At 38.9% G+C, this 11,887-nt stretch overlaps 1 pseudogene; it reads right to left on the bottom strand.

The window, feature by feature from the left end:
* Nucleotides 1-713: 713 nt before the first annotated feature.
* LOC103257659 lies at nucleotides 714-1,548 on the bottom strand (annotated as a pseudogene).
* Nucleotides 1,549-11,887: the final 10,339 nt, after the last annotated feature.

Genomic DNA, 11,887 nt, shown 5'->3' with positions numbered 1-11,887 from the left:
GTTTTATCCCCGCCATATATAATTGTATATTTTGTGAATAGAATGGTGATTGACAAATATATCTGCTTTAATGGAGAGCTTGACTCTGATATATGGATCAGCTACAGATAGGCACGTGTGTCTTCTCCATGTGGATGACTGTTCTTTCTCTTTCCTCTGTGCTGATTTTTTGGAGAATGACCAGGAGGCTGTGGCTGCCTCAGGATCAAAGATTTCATCACTTTGTGCCTGTAGCCCCACTATGTGAACAAACGCCAGGTGACAGTATGTGTTTAATAAATGTTGGTTGAATGAATACGTGACTGCCTATATGCATGTATGTCCAACAAACAATGCTTGTAACTGACAGCCTTTCTTAGTGAAATGATTATATAAGTTCACAGGCATTTTCCCTCTTCCAAATACAGAGGAATTTCTTATTCCCTCCCTATTAGTTGTCCCTTGTGGTAACATCTCATGTGACAATAGTATCAAAAGCAAAAAAAAAATTGACATTGGTACAATCCACAGATTTTTTTTTTGTCTTCAAGTAGGGAATAAATTTTATTGTACAAAATTTACATCTGTTGTATATGATGAAGCATAGCAAAAAGACCTTTTGTTAATGTTGAACCCTTTCTAAGATTTTCTGTGAAAAGTAATGACCTGTTTCCTAATACAATCTCAGATAACACAAATTTTTGAACGGAATGCATAACAGCTGTGATAACAGGTCAAAAAAGTGCAGGGGGAAGACCACTGCCAAAAAGTAATCTCCAAGAACTTGGTGTTTTCTACTGCAAGGAAGGTGCTGTAGGGTCCTCACTATGTGGTTTGATTATTTGAAGCCATTCGTTAAGACACTCAACAAGACCTAATGCATCTGGGATATTGTCCCCTTCTGAAACAAATTTCGACAGAGCTGCCATTTGGATTTCTTTAGAACAGCTTTCTTTGTAGAGTGCTTTTGTGATACCTCCTCCTGGAATATGAATACAAAATAGAATCATTTATTTCAGGAATGCATGGGCTTTTTTCCACTTTTTCCCAATTAAGTCTCTTCATTTTATTTTGAACATTTTTCCCAATTAAGTCTCTTCATTTTATTTTGAACATTTTTTTTTTGCCTGGAAGGTGTAAGTAGGTACCGGAAGGGAATACTACAAAGTTGTAGATCATTATGCTGGTATGAATGATTGCTTGAAAGGACCATAACTCTGGCACAGCTACTGCCTTTTACCCAGGAAAGTAGTATTTTACAAAATGGCTTTGTTTTATACTTAATGAAAATGAATCTTAACTCAAGAGTCACTAGCTTTCTTGCAGACAATGAATATACTTCAGCATTTATACTAAGTTCTGTTGAATTTTCTTCTCCAGTAGCATATGGATTGTTTCTGATCTTTGGCACAAGACGATGGGTATAGTCGTATCCAATCTTAGACATATTTAGCGTAGAAATAATCAAATCTATCGCAAGTTGGCCAACATTTTCAATAGATACTGCTGGCATCAGGAGGGTGAAGCCGGTGAGGTCGGATACTGACTCCTCACATGGAACAAACATGGCCGCAGATAAGAATCCACGAATCTTCAGAGTTCACTGGTTTTACATGTGCTCATTTGTGCATGCTTATGCATTTGAGTTCTGTGCCATTTTGTCACCTGTATTGATTTATCAAAATACAGATCTTGTGCATATGAGATTCCATCTCTACAAGGCCACCTCACACTACTACTTTGTAGCTCATTCTTCCCCATAACAGGTTTTCAATAGTCCTGATCTTGTGCTTTGCATTAGTTTATGTACTATGTCATGTAAAATAAATGTAGAGAGATGCTGCTTGTGACCATTCTCCAGCCCATAGATCATCTCTCATTCACGATCAGTTTACACATTTCCTGTTTAAAAGCAAACAAACAAACAACCAAAAAACTGTCTGGACAACTGACAGTTGGGTGGTGGAGGCAAGAGGATTGCCTGAGCTCAGGTGTTGGAGACCAGCCTGGCAACATGGTGAGACCTCATTTCTACAATTAAAAAAAAAAAAAAAAAGAGCTGGGTGTGGTGGTATGCATGCCTGTATTTCCAGCTACTTAGAAGGCTGAGGTGGAAGAATCACCTGAGCCCAGCAGGTTGAGGCTGTGATCATGCCACTGCAGTCCAGCCTGGGCAACAGAGTGAAACTTCAACTCAAAACAACAGCAGCAACAAAACAATAATAACAACGATGTTGACTTAATGTAGAGTTGTGAGCTATCAACATTATCATAATGGGAGTTTACTCCCATTAATCAAAACTCAGACACCACACGTTTTATTCATTGCTCAGAAAATGCATCAAGTTGTAAAACCTAAACAGAATGCTAAAAATTAGAATCCACAGTATTCATGAGTTAAATATTGACAAGTGCATCTTAGAAAAAGGATCTTATGAGCAGCAAAATTGTAGGCTCATATGCAATAAGTAGTGTTTAGTGGGTGTTAATTGGTGACTGCCGATGTCTTGTATTTAATGAAGACTGTAGAGATGGGTACATGTGGTGGGCTTGGGGGTGTCTGAATGTGTGACTGTGGGGTATAAGGGAATCCATTCCTTGAGGTGAAGATGGCACGCTGGGTTGCAGATACAGCTATCCATATTTAGATTAGAGGGGAAAATACTTTTGATATAGAAGGGAAAACACAGGTGCTTATGGAAGTTTTTTCTTTAGGAAGTAGTTCAAATTTTTGAAAAAATCTTTTACTCTCATGTCACCAAGATAAAAACAGACAACATGGCAAAGTTTACTCTTGGGTTATAAATTTGTCAAAATGAGTCTTGTCTTGCTGGCCTGAGAAAGAAAGCTCTGTCTCTATGTATTCTTCCATCTCTTACTTATTCTTTCACATCTCATCATGCTGGTGGCTTAAGCAATGGAAGTTCCTAGGGAATGTCATCACTGGGAGTGAAAGGACAGTCCCCTACTGACTCTGCCTCTTTCTTGTCATCCTCCTTTACCTTCTATCCCACCAGGGAGCTCTTGTTAAGGCAGATGGCAGCAAGAAAAGCCTGTTTTGCAAAGAAAAGCTTCCAAGTGACACCCCTTCTCCCCCAGTTGTCGGAATAGGACAAGTCTTGCCACCTCTTACCCCTGTCCTGGGAACTCTGTGTTCCTCTTGGTCGTGTGCATGCGTGTGAGTGCGTGTGCACATTTGTACACTGTGAGGGGATCTGGGAGCTTGTAAGTGGGCGTGGGTACGACAAGTCTGGGTGAGTGTCAGGCAGGGCCTTTAAAAATAGCTTGTTTTTCATTTCTTAGAACATGGCCTCCCTGTTACAGTTTATTAACAGTCAATTTTTAACTCATATTAGGTACTGTGGGAAGTTAAAAACCTTTTATCTTCGAGGAACTAACAATCTTTTCAGAAGATGTATCTAAAAGTGGGAGAAAAAGCTTTAGCAGTAATGCAAAGTAGTAGGTAGGCCATGGGCTATTTAAGTGTGAAGAGAATACATTGTTAACATTATGGAAGTGGTCTGAGGGAAGTCTGTGAAGACAGAGAACAGTGTTTTGAGATGGTTCACAGGGAACTGACCAGTGCTGGAAATTGCAGATGGAAACATTCAGAGGGGCAGGAACAGGGATGCACAGGGTGCTGGCTGGTGCGTGCACTGGACGAGTCAGACATCCTGAGTTCAAGTCCTTCCACAACTAGATCTGTTAATTCAAGTTGTGGCTCCTCCCTGACTGCATATCCCATCTCTTACATTAAAGTTGTGAATAGTAAATAAAATGCTTATGAAAAGACTCTCTAAATTGCAAAAACCCTATACAGATTTGAATGATTACTTTTTGGTTACTAGTCTTACAGATCAGATTTTAAAAAAATTATTTGTATACATCTTAAAACTGAAGAGCATTGGAAAACAATGCTGATATTTAAAAAAAACATGAAATGATACCAAGATCACAGAGCGTAGTGGGTCATTTTGGGATGAAAATGCACTCCCCTTGGAACCTATCAGAAATGAGTTTTTGGAATGGTTATAATTTTCTTCAACTTTTCTAACAATGTGTGAGGGCAAGATTATTTCCAAAGAAGAATGGTGTAGTACTAGCTTTTTGTTTGACTTCATTCAGACTTTACTTTTTTTAAAAGAAAAAGAAATGGAAACAAAACAAAAAACTATACTGTAAACTTTTCCTCCCTCTTTTCCTTTGAAACACATTTATTGAGCACCTGTTTAGATGCAAGCTCCTGAATTAGGGATCAGAAGTAATTAGCATCCCTGCCAGGGTTCAAATAATTAAATTAAGGTAAATACAGTTGGCCCTCCTTAAACATAGGTCCACATCTGAGGATTCAACCCAACACAGATCAAAAATATTTTTAAAAATAACAAATTTAAAAATAGAGTATAACCACTGTTTACCTATCATTTACATTGTATTGTTGCTGGGTGGGGTGTGGTGTGATGCTCCCTGTGTTCCTTTGACTCGCCACAGAAAAGAATTTCAGAGTGAATCCAAGTATAATTTAAGACAGAATTTATTAGAGAGAGAAGGAAGCATGTCCAATGGGCATGGGCATTTTAAAGAATATGCACTTGCCTTTGACAAAAAGCTTCATATACTTTTGCAATGGTTACTGTGCTGACCTTGAACTAAGAGGGTAGAAGAGGGTAGGCTGCACTGGTAAACCCACATTCCAGCCCGCAGGGTGGTGGCTCCGATAGGTCGATTGGTTGGGAGAAGGTCATGTATCAATAAGAAAGATGATTTAATGCTTACCTTATCTTAAATTAAACTGGCTACAAGAAACATATCTATCTGTCTCTAACCTGCACTCAATAATCTGCCTCAGTGTTAGCTATTGTAGGTCATCTAGAGACAATTTAACGCATGTGGGAGGATGTGCCTAGGTTTTATGCAAATATGACATGCTACCATTTTGCATAAGGGATTTGAGCATCTGGATTTGTCCAATACTCAATCCCTGAGAATTGTGAAGGATGACTGTGTGTATGTATCCCTTCCTACAGAGAGCTGCTGTAGAATAAAGGCGAAAACTTTAGGACCATTTAGGATAGGAGACTGGGTAGGCTGTCTTACCTTGAGTAAGTAATATTTGAGTACAGATGTGGGATGAGCTCTGGGATAGACAGGCCTGGAAAGCAGAACAGAGGTATATGGATTGAGATGAAAATTAATTGCTAAAAATAGTTGCTGTATTAAGTCTGTGTATATGACGGGCCTTTTTAAGTGTTCCACTTTGGAAGCTTAGATAAATCCTCTTCTATACCATCTTAATACAGTGGTTTGCCTAAGCATTATGCTTTGTCCAACCTGAGATATTTTCAGAAATAATACCAGAAGATTTCAGATACATCTCCCTAATGCTTTGCTTCATAAAAACTGAATCAGAGTAATGTACAATAGGTACTAAAGTAAGATTTAAGAAGATGTTTTTTATAAATCTAGAATGGAGAAGAAATTTGTAAAGAGTGATTTCAAATCCCAAAACCATAAATTGGAACTAGATTGATACATCTTAATACATAAAAATAAGACACCTTTAGAATAAAAATTTTGTAAGTTCAAATTAGCGAAAATTATAACATATGACAGTGAAAATGTGGTTTTTTTTTGTTTTTTTTTTGAGTTGGAGTCTTACGCTGTCGCCCAGACTGGAGTGCAGTGGCCACTCCCAGCCACCGCAGCCTCGACCTTCTGGGCTCCAGCGATCCTTCCACCTAAGCCTTCCGAGTAGCCGGAATTACAGGCGCATGCTACCACACCCGGCTGATTTTTGATTTATTGTGGAGATGAGGTCTCACCAAGTTGCCCAGGTGGGTCTCGAACCCGCGGCCTCAGGTAATCCACTCACCTCAACCTCCCAAGGCGTGGGATTACAGGCTGAGCCACTGAACCCGGCAAAATGTGCTATGTTTGATGAAGAACCTCTTAGAGTAAAGTGTCTGCCCAGTATAAAGATGGGAAATGATTTGAGCAGGGATTTCACAAAAGAGCACATACATGAACAATAGACAGGTGAATTAATGTTTAATCTTACTGGTAGTCCAATAAATGCAAATTAAAACAGTGCCTTTTTTTTTTTTTTTTGAGTTGGAGTCTCCCTCTGCCACCCAGGCTGGAGTCCAGTGGCACACTCACAGCCTCAACTTGCTGGGCTCAGGAGATCTTTCTGCCTCAGCCTTCCAAGTAGCTGGAACTACAGGCACACACCACCACACCCAGCTAATTTTTTTATTTTACTGTAGAGACGAGATCTCACCAAGTTGCCCAGGCTAGTCTCGAGCCCTTGGACTCAATCTTCCCGCCTTGGTCTCCCAAAGTGCTGAAATTACAGGGTTGAGCCACCGCGCCCAGCCCATTTTTCTATTTTCAGGGTAAACTTAAAAAGATGGTGTACCAGAAATTGAGGAGGAGGGTGTGATAAATACCTATGTATGTGCACAGATGAAACATGCATACATTTATACTTTTCAGCATGCATAAACATTGGCAGTGTGATTATCTTATGACCCAGAAATTTTACTTCTAGGAATTTATTCCAAAAATTTAATTATGTGTATGTGCAAATTCAGCTATAATTATACTCACTAGATTATTGTTATAATAGTTGTAAAGCAATCACAATGTCCAGTAGGGAGATAGTTAAATAAATGTGGCATATTGATAGAAAGACACTAGGCTGCTGTTAAAGTGATTTTGAATTCATTCCTATTGGAAGTTTGTCTATAAAGTACTGTTAAGTAATCTAAAAAGCAGATTACAAAATAGTATTTATGTAAAGGATATAACGTGTTGAAGTTTTGCTGTGTTAGATACTGTGCTAAATGCTTTATGTTGATTATGTCATTTACTTATCACAACATTCTTCTGAGTGAATATTATAAGCCCCATTTTATAGATTAGTCAACAGAATATTGAGAGGCTAAATAGTTGAGGCCACATCAATAGGAAGTGTGGAGCCAGGATGTGAGGAGTGATTTTGTGATTTGTACATTTGTATATGTGTGTGCACGTATGAAAAGCCATACTCCAAATACAGAAACAATGCTTTACTCTTTGCTGGTAGTATTTCAAGTGACTTTAACTTTTTTGTTTGTGCTTATAAGCACAGTCAGAGAGTTTTAACATATGCATATGGTACTTTTCTAATGAAAGAAAAGAAAGCAGACCTGTTTTCATTTCTTAAAGCCTGTATTATGTAATAGTAATTTTTAGAAGGACAGGTGGCATTAGTTTAATTTGTATGCAGAATATGTCAAATTTTACTTTAAGAGGAAAAGATGAAGAAAAATGAATGGTTAGCATATTTAATTGACATTTTTAGTAACTCCTCTGGGGCATTATTAGGAAATTAGTTAGTGACGTTTGCTGAGGTACCTGTTAGGGTAGTACAAAGAAATAGAGTTTTAAAGAATAAACACAATTGAACATTAAACACATATGTCATTTAAAATTTTTAAAATCCTTTCTGGAAAAATCAAAAAGAAAATAAATCCACGTAAAGGCACTTTTATTTTTGATCAACCATCAAATATTTACTTAATACCAAGCATTGCCAGGAGCAGAGAAGATGTATAAGATACAGAATTACTGGTTATGGACACAAAACTTCAGGAAGAGGTATTCAGTATTTAGGATAGTGTATGACCAGCTGATCCATTAAGTTCAGATGAAAATACAGAAATGGACCCTTCTCATATGTCCTAGAGAAAGTACATGGAAAAGATGAGCATTGAGCTGACAGTGAACTGGACAGGCAGTAGTAGAAGGTGGTACACATTCTTCTGGCGAAGCTAGAATGGACAGGTTGGAAACAGGCACTTAATTCAGTAGCGTTGGCCAGTTGGCCTGGAAACATGGGAATCACAGTGCTGCCGGATTATAGAAAGCTTCTATTGTGAAGCATTTATGTAGAAAGTTTTCCAGATACATTTGAGAAGTATTTGAAGACCTTCAACAAGGGTTAATTTTGTTGGTTTACTACAGTTTTCTTTTCAGTCTCTATAGAACTATTACGGCTATAATAATCATGTCCTTGCCTCACAGACTTGGAAGCTCCTATTACATATCACAGATTTTATTTGCAGTTTTCAAACTGAATTTTAATGTGGACTGACAGCATTCTGTGGATTTTCACATGAAAAATAATGAGCTTGATGAGGGAGCAGGCCTTTGCACACTTGTGAACAGAATTCTTAGTTAGGAAGCTCTGCCTTGGGTGGCACTTTGGACATCATATCATGACTTCCTACCTCAGTAAAGGAATTTCTCCTATAATAACTTCCAGAGGAGATTATTCCTAATTATTTGCCTAAACGAATGAATAGCAAGAGGAAAATGTTAAGACTGAGTTAGTTATTTAGCTCAACATTTAAAGTAGCCTATTTCATCTGTTGAAATACATACTTACGGCTAAATAAAAACTGAAAAGCATACCCTTGTTTTTCAGAAGATGTGTACTTATTGAAAAGAGCAATATGGAATACTAAACTATCAGTTACATAATTTCTTTTTTTTTTTTTAAGAGACAGGGTCTCACTATGCTGCCTGAGCTGGAATGGAGTGGCATAATCATGGCTCACTATGTCCTAAACTCCTGGGCTCAAGTAATCCTCCCACCGTGGCCTTCCAAAGTGCTGGGATTATAGGTATGAGCCACCATGCCCATCCTTAGACCATGTTTCTCTTTATAAAACTCGGCCCAGCCGGGCTCAGTGGCTCAGCCTGTAGAGGTGAGTGGATTGCCTGAGGCCGCGGGTTCGAGACCCGCCCGGGCAACTTGGCGAGACCTCATCTCTACGATAAATCAAAAACTAGCCGGGCATAGTAGTACGCGCCTGTAATTCCAGCTACTCGGAAGGCTGAGGCGGAAGGGTCGCTGGAGCCCAGCAGGTCGAGGCTGCGGTGGCCGGGAGCGGCCACTGCACTCCAGTCTGGGTGACAGAGTGAGACTCCAACTCAAAAACAAAAAAAACAAAAAACTCGATCAAGTGAGAAAAGCCACATCTCTAGAAGAAAATATCTAGCAAAACATGGTTACTGTCCTCTAAAAACAATCACATGAATGCTTTAAGCAAAGCATTCAATGTCTTTCTAAATCATCTAAAAATTTCTCTCTGTATCCCCATGGCTCAGGGGGTATATTCTGTGTTTTTCCCACAGGTTTATATGCAAAGGGTAAACCTACTGCCGTGGTTTCAAAGTTACACACAGTAGCTACGGTGACTTGGATAACAGATATAGCTAAGGCAAAGACGGCAAGAAAGGATCGCTTTGTTATCCAGACTATCCTCGAACTCCTGGGCACAAGCAATCCTTCTGCCTTGGCATCCCAAAGTGCTGGGATGAGCCTGCACACCCTGTGTAATAATTTAATTTTTGAGATAATTTTTTTGTCTTTTAACCTGCAACATAAAATTATATTTATCATGATATTAACTATCATGTTATTTGAGTTATTGTTTTATTATGCATTCTTTATAGACAAAAGAAAGTTCTGTCTGTGACTTGGCAGGCAGCCAGTTAAGGATATATACAAAAGTGAATTCTGGCTTGGTAAAATATTACATCTTTAATTATTTAAATCACATTGATTATTTTTGTTAATAAAGTAAGGCCTCACCCAAGAGCTAGCTTACCAGTAGTAACATTCACATCCTCTAAATAAAATGGACCTATGATGATAGTTTCTCATAGACCTAGATTAAATTTATCTACTACTTTTATACCTGAGATTGTCCCCTGCCAAACGGATTTGTATAATCTACTTGATAGTCAACTTGCAGTATATTATAGGTGCAACTGGTAATTTAGAGCAAAGTAGAACTCATCTATTTGTTGAATGTAAATCTAATGTATGGAGCTATCCAAACACAAGAAATTACAGGAATGAATTTTAAATCACATATAACCAATAATATTGGTATAGTAGAATTAGTCAAGGAAGTCTATGGAGAAAGAGTAAGAATTTTAAATGCATGAAGATGGGGATTGATGGGACAAGGAATATTTCTCTCTAAAAGGAAAGCAAATAGTTGATGTCTCTGAATCCAATGAATCTTGGTCTGATCTTTGTATTTTCAGGATATAGCACCGTGCTTGTTGTACATATTGGTACTCAGTAATTCTCCTCCTGCTCCTCCTCTTCTCCCTCCCCCTCACCCCCACTTTTGAATACTCTACTCTAAAGAGTCGAGAGTAGATATTAATGATGTTCAGTGTAGTGTAGCAATTCACAATTCAGTTTAGGATGAGAGAGATTATAGTTTGAGTTCTGGTTTAACTACTAGCTTCCATCTTGGTGATATTAGTTAAAAATCTTTGTCTTCTAAGTTACAATTTCCTCATCTGCAAAGTGATACTTCAAGAGTATCTATTTCAAAATTTGTGATTTTAATGAGCTGAATCTTCCAAAGCATTTAGCAAGATGTTATCTTTACATGTTACCCTTAAATAAAAGAGATAGGAACATGGCAGAATGCTACTTTTGTGGCTGGCATTAATATGTAAATGTATTCTCTGTGGTCTGCTATAGGCTTCTAAGAAGTGATACTAATTGGCTTAAATTTTATCTGTGGCTTATAATTATTTTCTCCTGGAAGGAGGCCAAAGTGGGGGAGAGAGTGGGAGGTGAGCAAAGGACAGGAATGTTTTGTTCTGGAACGGTGTGGCTGTTCAGACTTCCTCGTCTAGGTATTTAGAAATCTAGTTAAGTTCCATTTTAAGGTAGGGTGAGCTACTTCCTTTTCTAATGAAAGAAATTGGTGTTTAACTGAACATGAATAAAGATGTGGAGTCTGAATCAGGGAGAGAAGAGAGGTAATACCATAGGAGGAAAACCACGTGATATTGGCAGAGCACTTAACTCCTAACAGTTGCTTTTCTGACCCATTCTTTTGTTTTATCCAGGAGAGGTTATCATCCTCTCCTCAGTGTGCTCTGTTATTGGTAACCTTCTCATTCGTTTTCTGCCATAGTGGCTAAAACAAAGCATCACCTCCTTATGCCCTCACCTCTCGCCCCACGCTCTTCCCAACCATGACTGTTTGATTTTAGCTTGGATGTGTAAATCTCTAAGGACATTTTGACTTTTTTGTTTTATTTATTTATTTATTTATTATTTTTTGAGTTGGAGTCTCCCTCTGTCGCCCAGACTGGAGTGCAGTGGCACACTCCTGGCCACCGCAGCCTCGACCTGCTGGGCTCCAGCAATCCTTCCGTCTCAGCCTTCCAGGTAGCTGGAACTACAGGTGTGTGCTACCTATAGCTGCGCTAATTTTATTTATTTATTTATTGTAGAGACGAAGTCTCACCAAGTTGCCCAGGCGGGTCTCGAACCCACAGGCTCAGGCAATTCACTCGTCTCGGCCTCCCAAAGTGCTGAGATTACAGGCTAAGCCACCGAGCCTGGCCCATTTTGACTTTTTTCTTTGGCCATTAGTGTACTTAGAAAATTCAAGACAGTCACTTAAAACATTTAAAAATGTGCTATAAAATGATCCACTGTGGAGTTTTATGGAGGAAATTCACATTTATTTAGAAGAAAATACAGAGTTTCAGAAAACTCAGAGCCGCCTGTGGGCGAGTCAGGTTATGCCTGCAGCAATGCTCCCTCTTCCCACACTTCCTCACTCCAGGTGCCTTGCCACTGGGCCCCGGCTCTGCACCTAGCATAGCCCAGAGGTAAGATTTGATAAGCAGTACTCTTAGGAGATTATGAAACTTAACTCATAGGGAACCAAACTTTTGATTTAGGAAGAGAATTAGCTGCCTACAAAGTCCTTGGAAGGTGTCATTTGTGTTGGAAAACAAGACCCTTCCTGGAGGCCAGTCTTATCCAGGTGTATAGAATGAAACTTGTGCTTAGAAATGCACGGGAATCAGTTGT

The sequence above is a fragment of the Carlito syrichta genome, unplaced genomic scaffold (genome assembly GCF_000164805.1).
Source record: "Carlito syrichta isolate Samal-C Ts95f unplaced genomic scaffold, Tarsius_syrichta-2.0.1 Scaffold81545, whole genome shotgun sequence".
Taxonomy (NCBI): Eukaryota; Metazoa; Chordata; class Mammalia; order Primates; family Tarsiidae; genus Carlito; species Carlito syrichta.
Note: the sequence above shows the minus strand (reverse complement) of the source record. Positions and strands in the feature narration are given on the sequence as shown.